The sequence below is a fragment of the Pholcus phalangioides genome, unplaced genomic scaffold (assembly GCF_987345545.1).
Source record: "Pholcus phalangioides strain wild (caught in Gottingen) unplaced genomic scaffold, Ppha-v1.0 ptg000019l_1, whole genome shotgun sequence".
In the NCBI taxonomy this organism is placed as follows: domain Eukaryota; kingdom Metazoa; phylum Arthropoda; class Arachnida; order Araneae; family Pholcidae; genus Pholcus; species Pholcus phalangioides.
The window spans coordinates 6,661,241-6,676,803 of record NW_028301612.1 but is presented as its reverse complement, the minus strand read 5'-3'; the positions used below and the strand labels follow the sequence as shown (position 1 = coordinate 6,676,803).

Here is a 15,563-nt window from a genome sequence, read left to right as displayed (position 1 = left end):
AAGATTACATAGGAACAATGCAAAAACCTGAAATTCCTTTATAACGAAAATTCGTTGTAACGAAGTGTTTTCTCCGGTCTCTTGGAGTTCGTTAAAACGGGATTCGACTGTATTTACCATCACGAGCTTGGGATTGAACAAAATCTTAGTTGAATATGATAAATTCTTTGTTTATGAATAAAACTTAATAAATTAATGTTTTGAAAAAAAAAGTTCCCCTGATTTTACTGTCCGCTATCGAGAGTGGCCGCTAACGCGGAGTGAAATACATTAAAGCCCTGTTCCAAGAGATCGGGGATAATAAAAGTGCCCGCTAACAGGAGGTGTTCGTTAAGGGGGAAGCTCCACTGTAGTTAGAAAAATTGATGGCCGTACTACACATAAATACAAGTACAACGCCACAACAGGCAAAATACCCAACGAGGTTGGCTGAGAAAAAGATGCCCATAATAAATATAGATGTCATATATTTCAAAAATACAATTACACAGAAACGAACTTCACGTTAGATTCTCAACATGTACACGCACATTCCAACATGTATCAATTCGTTAGAAGTTCCGCAGAGGAATATGGACGAGGTGCATGCACACGGGGTGTGTAAACATTCCTTTGCGGAATTTTGAGTGAATTGGTAAATATCGGAATTTGTGTTCTGAGTGTATGCGTGGCTCTAACGTATTTAAATACAAGCATTATCCTGACGACATAATTATGTCGTTAAAATCATATTTCGCGTTCTTGCTGGTGCTGCCATCTGCGATCCACATTTTGAAGTAAAGATGATAAATGCGTGATGCACGCATTCACATCTCGAAGTTGGAACACTGCAGAAAACCAACTTCAGCCGACCACTACTGAGCACAAAAATGACTGAATTCTCCGAAAACTGCGCAATGTGGTGGGCAGAATTTCCACTTTTTTCAAAAAATATGCCAAAAAGATGAGAATGATAGCAAATTATTACCAAAATATCCTAAAAAATTGCCATTTTTGAAAAATTACAGATTTTCAGTTTTGGAAAGATGACATCAACTGTGGTGTGAACCAACACCACACTAGAGACAGATCTTTAGTATGGTGCTGTCTGGACCAGCTCCGTCTGTCGACAATAGTATCGTGAAAAGGCTAAAAAGTGATTCTAAAACTTTAAAACAATTACTTTTAACTGGGGGTGCGCGAGAGCATCTTTTAGGGTGCGAGATGGAAACAATTTGAAACATGTTGACTAATTATTGGGGAATATTGAAATGATGATAAAAATGGAATTTTTCAATTCTTAAAAAAAAATATATGAATCCTACCAATATTTCAACACTTCGTCTGTGGGCTTTCAGAATTGTGTCACGGGAAATTTGAGTTGTAAAAGATTTTTTTTCGATTGGCGATCGTTACGTTGAGAAAAAATACCATTACTTACCTTAACTATTCCGCGGTTTTTAACATTGGTACCTCGTGTTATTAGCATGTACTGCTTAGATTTGATGCTGCCGTGAACACGGAAAAACATCAAGAAATTTAGTCCAAGTGCCAAGTTTATAGTTTTCGTGGCTCGAATCAATAAGTGAAGACCTTTTTATCCAAATGTTAAAAAAATTGTAACTTTTTTTTTAGTTTCGTTTTTGAATTAATTTAAAAAATAATAAAGCAAAAATTAAGCATTAGCCGTAGCCGAAAAGGGCATTAAATAATGAGTAAAAGAATTCATGAAAATTAATCAATGGGTGATTAATTTAATTAATTACATTAAAAAAAAACAACTGAATTTTCTAACAGGTAAAAAATGCATTATCCCAAGTGGGTGCGGGAAGGTAAGTCTCATTGCACTGCGAGTGCAGTTAGAAAAACAGCAGGTTGAGAACCACTGCTTTAAAACAACGGGGATATCTTCAAAACATACTACACGCCCGCTTATGGCTCGAAATAGAGCCAGTCACGGGCTTTAAACTTCTGATTCTGGTAAAACATACTACACGTATTCATGAGTATGCATATCTCCCATTTTAATACAGATCGCTCAAACAAAATAATGTATTATTTGGCAGCTGCTATTGATATTAGAAACTTCTGGGCTAAAGAGCCGTATCCGGATACAAATACAAAGGACACCACAAGCAAAACGCCCAACAAGGTGGTGAAAAAAGATGTTCATAAAAAAATATGGATGTCAAATATATATATAACATGTAGCAACTCATAATAAGAGCGATTGTCACGAAAAAACCTATACATACACCAAAATAAAAATATAAAAACGAATGATTATGATAAAATAACATATTGCGCTGGTCTTATCTAAATATGGATGGCTTCTCGATTCATTCCATTATAAACATCGAACGCCTTTTCACATTGTTTCTTTTTTAAACGTGTGAATTATGGTAGAATTCGCGACTCCCGGGTCGCTTTATTAGCACAAGGGTAAAAGGCAATTACCATAGGTTTCGCCCACATCCGAGGTGGATATCCTCAGTACAGTCCATGGTGGCTGAAAACCGGGAGAATAGAAGAAATGGTACATTTATGTTAAGAAATGTTGATTTTCTCACACGAGAGACATGGATATGTGCCTACGACAAAACACAAATGCAACTTTAACCTCCAGATTATAAAAGATTTCATAGACACCAAGTTCTATTTCCACTGAGAATATCGCCGAAGATGTAGAGTTGTAGATGAACCGTACGGAAATAACAGTTTCCCTGAAGCACGGTTCTTTAGGCCAAATACATAGGCTGAGGTTATAGTAGAACGAAGAGGGAAGCTGTACGGGAATTGCGACTAGGAAGAAAAAATTGATAGGGGTGGAGGAAGAGACGTCCGCGCATAGTAAAAGAGGAGGAGGAGGATAGAGAAATGGCCGGTATATAGGGGTTCGGAAATGTAAGGGTGTGATGATGATGATTATTCCTCCATTAAAGAGGGAAAGAAAGAAAACACACCAATCCGCAGAAAGCGAAAATCTGCAAATCGAGGTGAAAACAAACCGGATCGTTTAGAAAGAAGCCACTTAACGAGTCGCTCGACTTGAACAAGCCGGTTTGTTTTCACCTCGATCTGCTAATTTTCACTATCTGCGAATTGGTCCGTTTCTCCCTTTTTTGTTTTCCCTCTTTAGTGGAGGAATCATCATCACACCCTTACATTTCAGAACCCCCTACCGGCCATTTTCTACATCCTTCTCCTCCTCTGTCTTCATTCACCCCATGCATTTTCTTCTTCCTAGTCGAAATTCCTGTACCACTTCTATCTTCGCTCCACTATAACCAGCCATAGTCTGGAATCCTCCAATTTATAGATGAGTTTATTCAGCTTGCAACAAAGCAGACGCGTAATCACTCTTCTCTCACCTGATCTTGCCCATTATGACATCCCTTGGATTTTCCGAGTTTTAAAGCCCATTTAAAAACTTTACATCTGAGTTTGGTCTATAGGATAGGATTCGTCGGCATGTCCTAGTCATTAAATGTAGACTCGATGCATTATATAAGTAGAGATTATTCTTGAGACTGAAAAGGTATTCAAATTGAACATTTGTAACGTGGTGATTTGCATAATTATAGCACAACCTATCGGGGAATTTCTTTTGCATTTTGTTCAAAGATTATGGACGCGTTGTCTCGCGAGCGAATACCTCTGCTTTCAGAATTTCATTTCATTTTAAGCAGTACGACGCTCTTTCCGATTAAATCAACCCCCCCCCCCGAGCTCAAATTGAAGAAGCTGGATTTTGTAAACATTTTTAATTATTTACCTCTGAAATTCATTATCACTAGAAATACGGAATTTACCCACACACCGGGCATTTGAAAAAGCATTATTTAAATTATTAATTTCAACAGACGATGTAGACAATTATTTTGATATTTATAAGTAGCATTATATATAGGATTATGTACATAATCCTATATTTTATATACATAATCCTATACATAATGGATTTAAATATTAATATATTAGGATTATATACATAATTAAGTGGCAAATCTATATTGGATAATATTTTATCCAATATAGCTTTGCCACTTTAATTATGTATATATATACTGTATAAATTCAAAAAAATTGCTCTTGCTAGTGTTGTCTACGTATGTGTAAGTTTCATCCCCCCCCCATATATTATATATTTTTATTTATTTATTGTTTTATTTATTTTACATTCATAATTTTTACATACATTAATAATTTTTTTTTTTGTGCGTATGTTTTTTCTTTTTTGTTTGTTTTATCATTACGTTCTTTATTTGACATTCATAATTTTGTCTTTTTCATGTTGCACATGTGTCTTTTTTTTAAATGTTTCTGTGTGTGTGTGTGTTCATGTATTTTTTATTCTATTCCTTAATTTCCATGTAAGTTTTTAATCATCTATGCAGGCATATCCGCCTCTGGATGGTAAATATTTTTTACAAAAATTAATTTTAAATTCTTACGTGTGCGTGAAAATGAATAAATTTTATTTGACTTGTTTACCCTGTTAAAACAACAACAACAGCAAATATGCATATCTAAATATTTTATTCATAATTTTTCACATATATCTTGCAGCAAAATTATTGGCATCATGAACAAGATTGCTTCAAATTTATACAACTGAAAACCATTTCGTGAACTAAGTGGCTTCTCTCTGCAGTAGCCTTTTCACGATACTTTGAAGTAGCATTTCTCTTTGTGGCACTTGGAGGGAAATGAGAGGCAAGAGGAAAAATCCACATATAGCCACATGCACATACATTGCAAACGAATAAGCTATAAAATTGAGTGTAATAGGATATGATTACGTCTGATAATTTCAATGATCCTATAGATCCTGTCGTAAAGACGGATCAAAAGCAAATATGATCAACTTTGTAGAACAGAGTTTTGAAGTCACACATCTTACAGCACAGTGAAGTGAAATTACCTCAGAGAAACACCATCATACAAGCGTCTAATGAAACAAAGTAAAGTGCATTTCAAAAATTATGGTACATAAAAAAAATTAAAAACTTGCCTACATTTTATGCTGACAATTTTTCAATAATTTGACATTTTCTATAGAAAGAGCGGAAACATTGAATCGAAACAAAGACCCAAGAGTTTCAAATGCCTGTTAAAAGATTTTACGAACAGAAATAAATTTAATTTTACTATGAAGAAACATGATAGAAAAATAAAAGGATGCTGTTATTTGTGCAAAAAATCCAGTGAGAAGAATTTTGAATGCAACATCAGCATTAATACATGAGAAATACGGCATGCTTTACTCGAAAGAAATGAAGAAGAAGAGTATGCAGAATAAATCTGAAGAAAGCTCAGTTGTACAGTTATAGGCATTAAGGGTATTGGTAAACAGAGAGAAAGGCCGGGAATACTAGGAAGAAAGTGCTATATGGGAATTCGTGTTTTTCCCCCCAATAAATTTGGAAGTAAAAAAAATCAAAAGACCTTTAAAGGATTCAGATATTGATGATGAGTTAAATATTTGAAAGAAGTGGAGAAGAAGAGTGTGCAGAATAGATCCGAAGAAAGCTCAGTTGTACAGTTATAGGCATTAAGGGTATTGGTAAACAAAGAAAAGCTGGGAACAGAAGGAAAACCTCCAAGTGCCCGGTGAATACGAGCTCCAGATCTAATTCTTTTCATCTGGGAAACAGACATTTTCCCACAATCAATCTGGAAATAAAAATCCACATACGTTTACAAGATTCAAACACTGATATTTAGTTTGAACATTTGAACTGTGATTATTTAATTTTCCTTATAGTGATTCATTAAATCTTCAGCAGATGAAAATATTCATTAATTACACTGATATTGCACCGATTACCTTCAGAATCAATTCGGATCCATCAGAAATGATAGACGAAAATATTCAAATACACATTACACAAAAAAAGACGGTTTTAAGTTTAATTCTTTTAAATATATTTGCTATTTATTGTTATCATCTTATGTGTGTGTACTTTAAATATATAAAGAAATTTGACTTGATAAATTTTGTATAGTTATAGCTCAAAATTTTGAGAGGATTTGTTTATGAAATGAAATACAGAATATATTGAAAATTGATATTTATCAACGTACATTTGTGGATTGGTTCTGATTATTCCTACCTAGCGATGCAAGAGTTTCTGGATGGAATCAATTCAAGATGTGTTCCAATATTGTGTGGCTTGTACTCGTAGATTTCTGTGAAATCTGCTGGTTCTCTGAAACCTCGACGCTTTTCCAATCGAACTGGATATAAAAAAAACAGCATATGTCTAAAAGATTCAAATAATCAGAGCAATGCAAAATTTTGAATTGTTTGATTATTTGATTCATTGATGACTTATTCAATCTAATTAACAGTTTTACACAGGAAATATACATTGCTCGATATTCAAATTATACTAAGTGTGTTCTAAATGAATTTAGGTCATCTCTCTCTCTCTCCGAAATAATTTACAAAAAAAAGAGCTCAAGTTGGTATTTTCAGAAAAAGGAAATCTTTCGAGGCTGAAATTTTTTTCGAATAAAGTCAGTGATGGCGAAATAGAGATTTTTCGCCTGATAATTTTTTGGCACAATAAAAATGAACTTAATGAATTTATTCGCACATATTTTTCCTGCGATTTACTATTATTATCTAATAATACTATAATTACTATTATTATCCAATAATACTATAATTACTATTATTATTCTAATTATTACTATTACTATTATTATCTTATTCTTGATGAAAAACTAATCACAGGTCATGGGGTTTCATACAAATAATACAGATTTCTAATTATTTGTTTATTGAAGGGTAATAAAACACCACCAAAAAAAACAGAAAACTTACGTGAAATACCCTGAAATAAAGATACAGGAATGTCTTACTTATGAGACACTCCCGGTCAAAGATGCAGGTAAATAATGCGATTGGCTTATACGTCTGTCTCAATTATGCGCCATTGGTTGTGATTATTTTTGCTCACTTATGAGTGATGCAGAACTTTCTAGATCGAATCAATTTTAGATATGTTTCCACTAACTTTCCCAAAATAGATAATATTTAACTAATTGATATATTTTTAAATACTCTTTTTTTTTTCATAAAAAAAATTCACAAATCATGGGTTTTATATAGGATATCCTGTAAGTTCTCATTCAACCTTTATTTCATCAACCGTTTCGTCGTAGAGGTATGGTTCTAATTTTAAAAAAATGCTCAAAATGTGTTCAGAAATCATTCTGTACAGCTTCAAAAGTAAAAATACTGTGTGACAAAAATATTCAATGCTTTTAAATGCATTTTCAGCTGAGATATTTGAATTGAAAAATCGGAGAAATTGTCGGAAAGGACAGCATAAATGAGGGAAAAGAGTTTTGTCTGTTAGTTTATGCTGTTTCTTTCCCCCACGACTAATCTTCAATATTTGAATTCAAATATCTCGCTGAATATTTCACTTAGAAACGTGAAACTTTTATGTTAGCCTCAGGAGAGACTGCGCAACAGCTTTCTGTTTGGGGGGGGGGGGGGGGTTATGCCATGGTGTTCGTATAAAAATTTAGATTTTGCTGTATTTTATGACACACTCTATTTTCGGAGGATGATGTCACTCCCCGCTATAGATACGAAGGTTTTTAACAGTTCGCTGATGCGAAGATATATTTAAGAAAGAGAGAGAATTCAACTGCCCTTGCGGGGAGTCGAACCCACGTTCTTAAGGGTTCCTCCCACGTGAAAGGACATCAGTTCGATTCCCCTGCAAGGGAAGTTGAATTTTCCCTATTTCCTAAATATATCTTCGCATCTGTCAACTGTTAAAACCTTCTTATGGACAGCGGAGAATGACATCATATTCGGATAAGTCGCCATCTGGTGGCAGTGCCAGCAATTGCGAACTTTGACCTAAGTTGGATTCGATCGTCTATGTATGGCCCGTTTAGTGCACACGAGCTCCAAGGAAAGATTGAGATATTCGTTGCCTTTGTAGTCTAGTGCGTGGGCTACGCAAGGTCAGTAGAATATTTTCTCTTTCCTAAATAGATCTTCGCATCAGCCAGCTGTTAAAAACCTTCACGTACACTGTATTTTCACTCTCAAAACTGCTGTACCTTTACGACGAATGGTTGATGAGATAAAGGCCGAATAATGACTTATAGATCACCTTGTGCATGTAATACTGAAAGTTTCAAAATTATTTGTTTATTAAAAAAAAATTAGGAAAGTACAGAAAAACTTACGTGAAATACCATGAAATCAACGTATGCATATTTCGATTGGTCCCGATTACTTGTATTCACTTATGCAGAACTTTCTAGTTCGAATCAATATTCTAAGTACGTTTCCACTTGCAGCTTGTATTTTTCCAAAATGAATAATATGTGACAGATTTTCAACTGTAAAGTATTAATGATTCATTAAATTACTATGATTAAAGTATTAATAATTTACAAATGATAAAATCTTATCTTGAATGTTTTTTAGAAGAACTTCTATGAATGTAAGAGACCGTGATGAGATTAGAAAAAATCTGCGTTACGTTATCTAAAATATTCCATACTGTACTCATAACCGTACCATTGACAAAAAATAAAAATAAAATACATGATCCCAGCAGCCAAAATCCATTAGTTCGTTTGACTAGTATTTCATGGTATATTCCTGTGCTATACTATAATTTTCGCCATCCCGTTTTCTATGGAAATGGCAAGTTTATTTCAGCTCAATTTTACAAATTTTTATTTCAAATAATTACAAAAGAATAAAACATCATTCATATACAAGTACAAAACAACCAAGGAGACATTAGTCCCATACTGGTTGTTACAATCACAATGTTTGTGTATGTTAAGATTACTGCAATAAGTTAGAATTATTGACAAATAGATAGAAAAATTATAATTAATGAAACAAAAGTAAAAATATGTATTATGAAGATAAGTGAAAATAAACAACAGAAAACAAAAGAAAATAAGAGAAAGGAAAGAGAGAAACGTAATTGTTGTTTCCCGTTTTTTTTAACGAAGCTCACTTGAATCCGTTATCTTCAATAAAATCATGTACGAAATATTCCTAATTTGTAAATAATGTTAGGATAAACACTATAAACGCTGTCATTATCATGTATATCAAACGAAAATTTTCCGCTCTCAAGTACGGTTAAAAATAAATGTGTAAAATAAACTTGAAAACATTATCAAATGGAGTCGTATGTAGAGTCTTATTAGAATAACATAAAAAATTAAATATTCTGGAAAAAGTTCTTAAAAAAAGTAAAAAAGAACAAATGGTGATAGAATATTTTGAAACGAAAGAGATTAATGGGAGATCTACGTTTTTGTAATAAATGCAATATTTTATCACGGTTTGTTTCTTCTTTATTACTTTTTTTAATACGCAACTACTTATAAGAAGACATTTCATTCACATTCGGACTTATTAATTTCATTCAATTGTGATTTTATATAATAACAAAATCTTTGTGAAGAAAATATATTATATTCCATACACATAAAAATTTCAATTATGATTATGCGTAAATTCAAATTTATCCCATTGAGAAATTATTTTTTTTTTATTTGATTGAAATAACTTACACAATGTTTTCAAGAACAGTTATCATAGAATTCACATAACATTGAAATCTTTTATTTCATTAAGCGCGTAGTAGGTTAATCCGAATGGAAAATCAAATTCTTTGTCCTCATCAAAAAGAAAATTGTTTTTAATTATGAAAACAAATGTGCTAACTAGCGTTTAATATTCTCTTTCAGTTTTCTCCAAGTCCGGGATTACACTTTAAAATTTGGATAAAAGCTCTTTTCCAAAACTGGAAAAAAACAACCAATAAGACGACCAGTATGTTTACAGTGTAATCTCGGCCTCAAAGCCGAGATTACACTGTAAAACTTGTAAAAGTGTTTTTATAAAACTTGAAAAATACAACCAGTAAGCTGATTGATTACATTCGAGAAAATGCAATCGATCAGTTTATTGATTGTATTTTTCAAGTTTTATAAAAGCACTTTTACAAAACTTTTATAGTGTAATCCCGACCAAAGGAAAAAATGGTGCCAACAGTCATTTTGGAAATATAGTCCATGCCACTGGATGTGATCATATTATGACTCAGGATTTCTAATAACAATAACCAAATGAATCTATATCCAAAAAAAGTCCCGTTCACAAGTACTGTGACCATACACACCATTTGGTTGAACGGGACGTATGGCAAACGGACAACTGATTTTCTTTTCGACATGATTGGTTGCAAAATGTTCACTCGTTCCATTTTTTTTCTGTGCTATGTGAAACAGGACATCTTTTTTTTTTCAATTAAGCTAAAATCCTGCATTTTTGTCACTCAGCCATGGTAAGGCGTTAGAATTGAACTTTCTAATTAATTTTGTCCCATAGCCCCCTTCAGAAATTTTTTTCTCTCATCGCTCCACAACGCAATGTAACCCATAGGATCCTACGTTATATTTGTAGCTTCTACCACCCCCTGGAACATTCTATCGTTAACGTCCACGTTGGGAATCACTGGTCTAATGTACATCACAAATTACGACATTTTCTTTAAAGTACGCAATACGTTTCATAGAACCCTTGAGAAAGTCACATGGGAAAGAAATTTGAATCTGGTCGACTGAAAGAAACTGATCAAGAACTGAAGGAAAACACTTTTTTTCGTGATGCATTTGCCTTCAGGCCATTGAAAAAGCAGCACCACTCGTATATGGATCACAGCGAATGCTTTGGACTGATAACGACATTACTTAAAGGGGTTGCTGCACGATCTTGGCTTTCCATGCTTTCCTATGGGAAAAAGGTCTTTCCTTTAAGGAACATTTAAAAATTTTCAATTGACTTCAGGCACTCAATATTTTTTTCTCAAACACTATGGATATTTTTATATAATTTAACATGAGCATTTAGGATGTTAATTGTTGGTTTTTTTTTCTTCTCACATTTCCACTTCAGCGCAACATGCAGCTTTTCAAAAATCCCCAAAATGTACCCATATTTAGTGAAATAAACATTTTTTTCAATAATTTTAATAAAAAATCTTCATGTTGAAGTATGTAACACCATGGTGTTGAGAGACACATTTCAAGTTTCAAGACATTTGAATGAGTGGTGTTCGAAGAAATGTTCCTTATATAAGAAAAAAACTTAGTTTTGAGAAAAGATCATTTTACTGTAAAACATTTTGGTGCATGGATCATTTGGATCATTGGATTCGGATCATTTTAGTGCATATGTAATGCCTGCCAGCCGTTTATATTAAAATATTTTAAAAATATTTCTAGTACAGGTAGAACAAAAACCTGAACACAATTAGACGCATGAATGAATGCCAGAACTTTGTCACTGGACTTATCCCTTTGCCGAGATCTCTTCCAGCCCAGCTTCGTGGCAGAGTCCTGAACCCTTTATTTTGAGTGAAAAAAATATGGAAAAAAAACATACAATTTTTACATATTTTCCCCAGACAATTGGGTAACAATAAGACGCAGAAAATATTTCAAATTATTTGAAAATTGAGGAATTCAAAAATGCATTTTTTGGTGAATTTGCGTGCACCAACTTCCTGTAAGACCTGGAAATTTTTGAATACACGAACGTTTGTTAAATATTTCACCCGCGCGATCGTTGGAGCTCGGGCTTAAAGGGTTAAATACGGAAATATTTGTCTATAAGGTAGGGGAAAAAAAGAAAACCTTTTCTACCCTCCTACATAGTCTTGCATTCTGATAACATTACCTTACAGGGGAAAAAATTAAGTTCGGTTAAACATTAGCTTCAGAATGCGGGGGAGGAAAAACTTTCGACGGAAAAAGAAAATTGAAAACATTGTCCGGAAGTCTCCAGATTATTTCTAACGAATTTTACCATTCCGTTCCTTGCAAAAGTGATAAAAATACACAAATTATACCATTATCCATGATTATAATAACCGACGTCGGCGGTATTAGAAATCAACATACTACTTGTATTGAATAATTAACGGCGTATAAGTTCTCATCATCAATGAGACTATTATCCCCGTTAAGTAGAATAATAATGATTGTAACCCAAAATAGCTTTGAAAATATCATACAAATGTTAAAACAATCGATTAATCAAGACTCACCGGAAAAATGCTGATTCAACGTACGTTGGTTTTTCAATAACGTATTTTCATAACATCAACGGCGTACTCAATAAACGACGAAAATTTTTGACGCAAGCAACATGACGGCCGTCCTTTCGAGGCAAGGGAATTCGAGGAAATGTGCTGAACCTCGAATGCGAATGGCTTTTATATCCCACATGAAAATACCTGGTATTATCTGATTGGTCATCAAAGGAAATGGAAGAAAGAAAAAAATGTTCGAGAATTCTCTGTGGAATAGTCTGCCTCACACTATTAGAAATTTATTTCAGTACGTGATTAGAAAATTGTTTTGGCGACAGGATTAGAGCCGCCCTTAGCAAACGTTGGGGCCCGGAGCGAAAATAATTTCGTTGCTCCTTAGCCCCGATATTATATATATTTTTTGTGGGGAGGGGGAATCAGGCATACAAAGATTCATTCATTATCATAGAATATACAGGAATGATAAAAAATATCAACTCGCCAACGAAAATTCAGAATTAATCAAAAAAAAATAATCCTTTGATGAAAATGGAAAATTAATGAAATTCAGAATTGATATGAGAGAGAAAAAATCCCAGAATTTAATGGGAATTCAGAACTAATGAGAGAAAATAATTACCCAAAACTGATGAGGATTGAGAATTAATGATAGGGAAAGCCCAAGAATAAACGGAAATTACAATTAATGAGAGGGAAAGCCCAGAATAAATGGAAATTACAATTAATGAGAGGGAAAGCCCAGAATAAATGGAAATTACAATTAATGAGAGAAATAGCACAGAATAGATGGAAGTTCAGAATTAATGACAGTAAAAACCCTGAATCGATGGAAATTCAGAATTAATGAGAGAAATAATTCAAGAATTGATGAGAGAAATAATTCCAGAATTGATGAAAGAAATAATTCCAGAATTGATGAAAGAAATAATTCCAGAATTGATGAATGAAATAATGAATTAATGAAAGTTCCAGCGTCAAATCAGTAGAAGCTAACACACCTTGTCTACTCCAAAACAATATATTTGATGAATGTAATATTTCCCTCCCTCTATTATCGAAGTGCGGGACACCCCAAAAACCACAGGGCCTTTTGTGACAGCACTTGTCTCACCACCAAGGGTGGCTCTGCGACGGATATCACATCACTTTGGGGAAATTATGGGTTTCTAATGCGATTCTTGGAAACAAAGTAGAAATGTACTATAGACCAGAAGTTCTCAACCTTTTTTTGTCCATGGCCCCCCTTCAACCATTTCTCATTCTTATGCTCCCCCCCTCTTGAGAACACGAATAATTTTCTACCCCCCCCCCGTTTTTCCATTAGAAGATAGTTATTCAAAAATTCTCTGAAGTATATAAATATGTTTGAATTTAATTTGATTAATTTTTAATTTACGAAAATAACGAAAGAGCGAAATAAACGTAATAGAATACAGTAAAAAAATTAGAATAAATTATTTTCAATCAATGTAAATTCTGCGCTTGAAGACGACACAATGTCATCAAGTTACTGTAAATACAAATACAACGCCACAACGGGTAAAATGCCCAACGAGGTGGCTGATAAAAAGATGCCCATAAAAATATGGATGCCATATATTTCAAAAATACAGCAACCCAATTAAAAATGCAATTAACACAAATTATAAACAATATATACACATGATAAAATATTATACAATGCCCATAAAGAATACTTATGGTTGTCTTATTCCAAGTATGGATAGCTTCTCGATTTACACCAACATGTTTATCGTATTTTTTTAAAACGTGGCAATTGATACAAATTGCATTGATACAAATACAACGCCGCAAGAGGCAAATTGCCCAACGAGGTGTTACAATTTACTACCTCCGGGGGTAAGCTATTCCATTTATTAACAACCCTATTAAAGAAAAATTCCCTGCGACACCATAATCTTGCATTGTCCCTCACCAACCGATACTGGTGTCCCCTTGTAAAAGCAGTCGATTGGCGGTGTACTAAAAGTTCATGGTCCATTCTATCCATCCCATTGAAAATATTGAACACTTCCATCATATCTCCTCGACACCTGCGTTCATACAATGTAAACATATTCAAAAAATGAAGTCTCTCTTCATAACTCAAGCCCTGTGTGCCAATAAGGACACGCGTAGTTCTTCTCTGCACCCCTTCAACCAATCTATGTCCCTCTGTAGATATGGTCTCTAAAACCTCACAGCATACTCCAATCCAGGACGAACTAAGCCTCGAAAAAGCGGAACAATGACTTTAGGACAACGCGAAGAGACATTTTTGACAATGAAACCGAGGATTCTATTCGATTTTTTGACCACCGCTGAACAATGTTCAGAAAACCTAAGCCGTTCGTCAATGAGAATTCCCAAATCGGTGACCCTAGTTGCATCCGGGATAGTGACACCATTCAACTCGTAAGAGAACCATGGGTTGTTCGAACCAAAATGAGCGACCATGCACCTATCAACGCTAAACGTCATGTTCCATTCATTTGTCCATTCTGCAATCCTGTTTAAGTTGGTCTGGAGCAACTCCCTATCGCATTGATTTTCGATTACCCCCATTAGCTTCACAGCATCTGTGAATTTGCTAGTAATCTTATCGATAAAAAGTGAAAAAAGTATGGGGCCAAGGACACTACCCTGAGGAACTCCACTTGTGACGTCTGTCCAACCAGAGAATTCCCCGTTCACCATAACTCGTTGCGACCTATCTCTTAACCACGATTCTATCCAATTCAGCAAGTTGCCCCCTATTCCAATCTCGTGTAAACGCTTTAAGAGTTTGCCATGTTGGACCCGATTGAATGCCTTCTGGAAATCAAGGTAAACAACGTCAACATTTTTGCTCTTACCCAAAGCCTTAGTCACGTAATCATAGAAGCAAAGGAGGTTAGTTACACATGACTTCCCCTTCCTGAACCCATGCTGATTATCCGACAATACATTATTCTCGTCTATCCACTTCACAAACTGCCTTTTGATGATAATTTCCAAAATTTTCGAGAGGGAGCTCGTCAAACTCACTGGACGATAATTGGTCACCGCTTCTCAAATATCCTTCTTAAATATCGGAACCACATTAGCAAGTTTCCAATCCCTTGGGACGATACTCTGAGCAACACTGCTCCTGTATATCTGTGCGACTGGCCCCAACAATTTATTAACACATTCCCTGAGGACCCTGGGATAGATATCATCTGGTCCTGGTGCTTTGCTTGCACATACATTTCTTAGAAGATTTAGGACCTCCACGTCTTCTACTTGAATATCGTTGAGGGTTTTATTACCCCATGCAATACCAGTATATCGAATATCATTATCTCCATTAAAAGCCGACGCGAAAAAGTCATTGAAAGCACTACACATGCCTACATTGCTCTCTAACCTAGAGCCTCCTATCGAGAGGGGGCCAACCGTCCCCTTACATCCATTATTGATGTATCGAAAAAATGATTTTGG

The 15,563-nt window shown here is 34.4% G+C and overlaps 1 long non-coding RNA gene across 1 annotated transcript; it reads right to left on the bottom strand.

Annotated features, from left to right (window-relative positions):
• Positions 1 to 4,507: 4,507 nt before the first annotated feature.
• LOC149071168 (uncharacterized) lies at positions 4,508 to 12,238 on the bottom strand. The gene is made up of 4 exons (XR_016194688.1): positions 12,096 to 12,238; positions 8,200 to 8,355; positions 6,067 to 6,219; positions 4,508 to 5,655 (listed from the first exon to the last, which is right to left on the bottom strand). It is a non-coding gene; the product is annotated as an uncharacterized LOC149071168 (long non-coding RNA).
• Between the last annotated feature and the right edge of the window lie 3,325 nt (positions 12,239 to 15,563).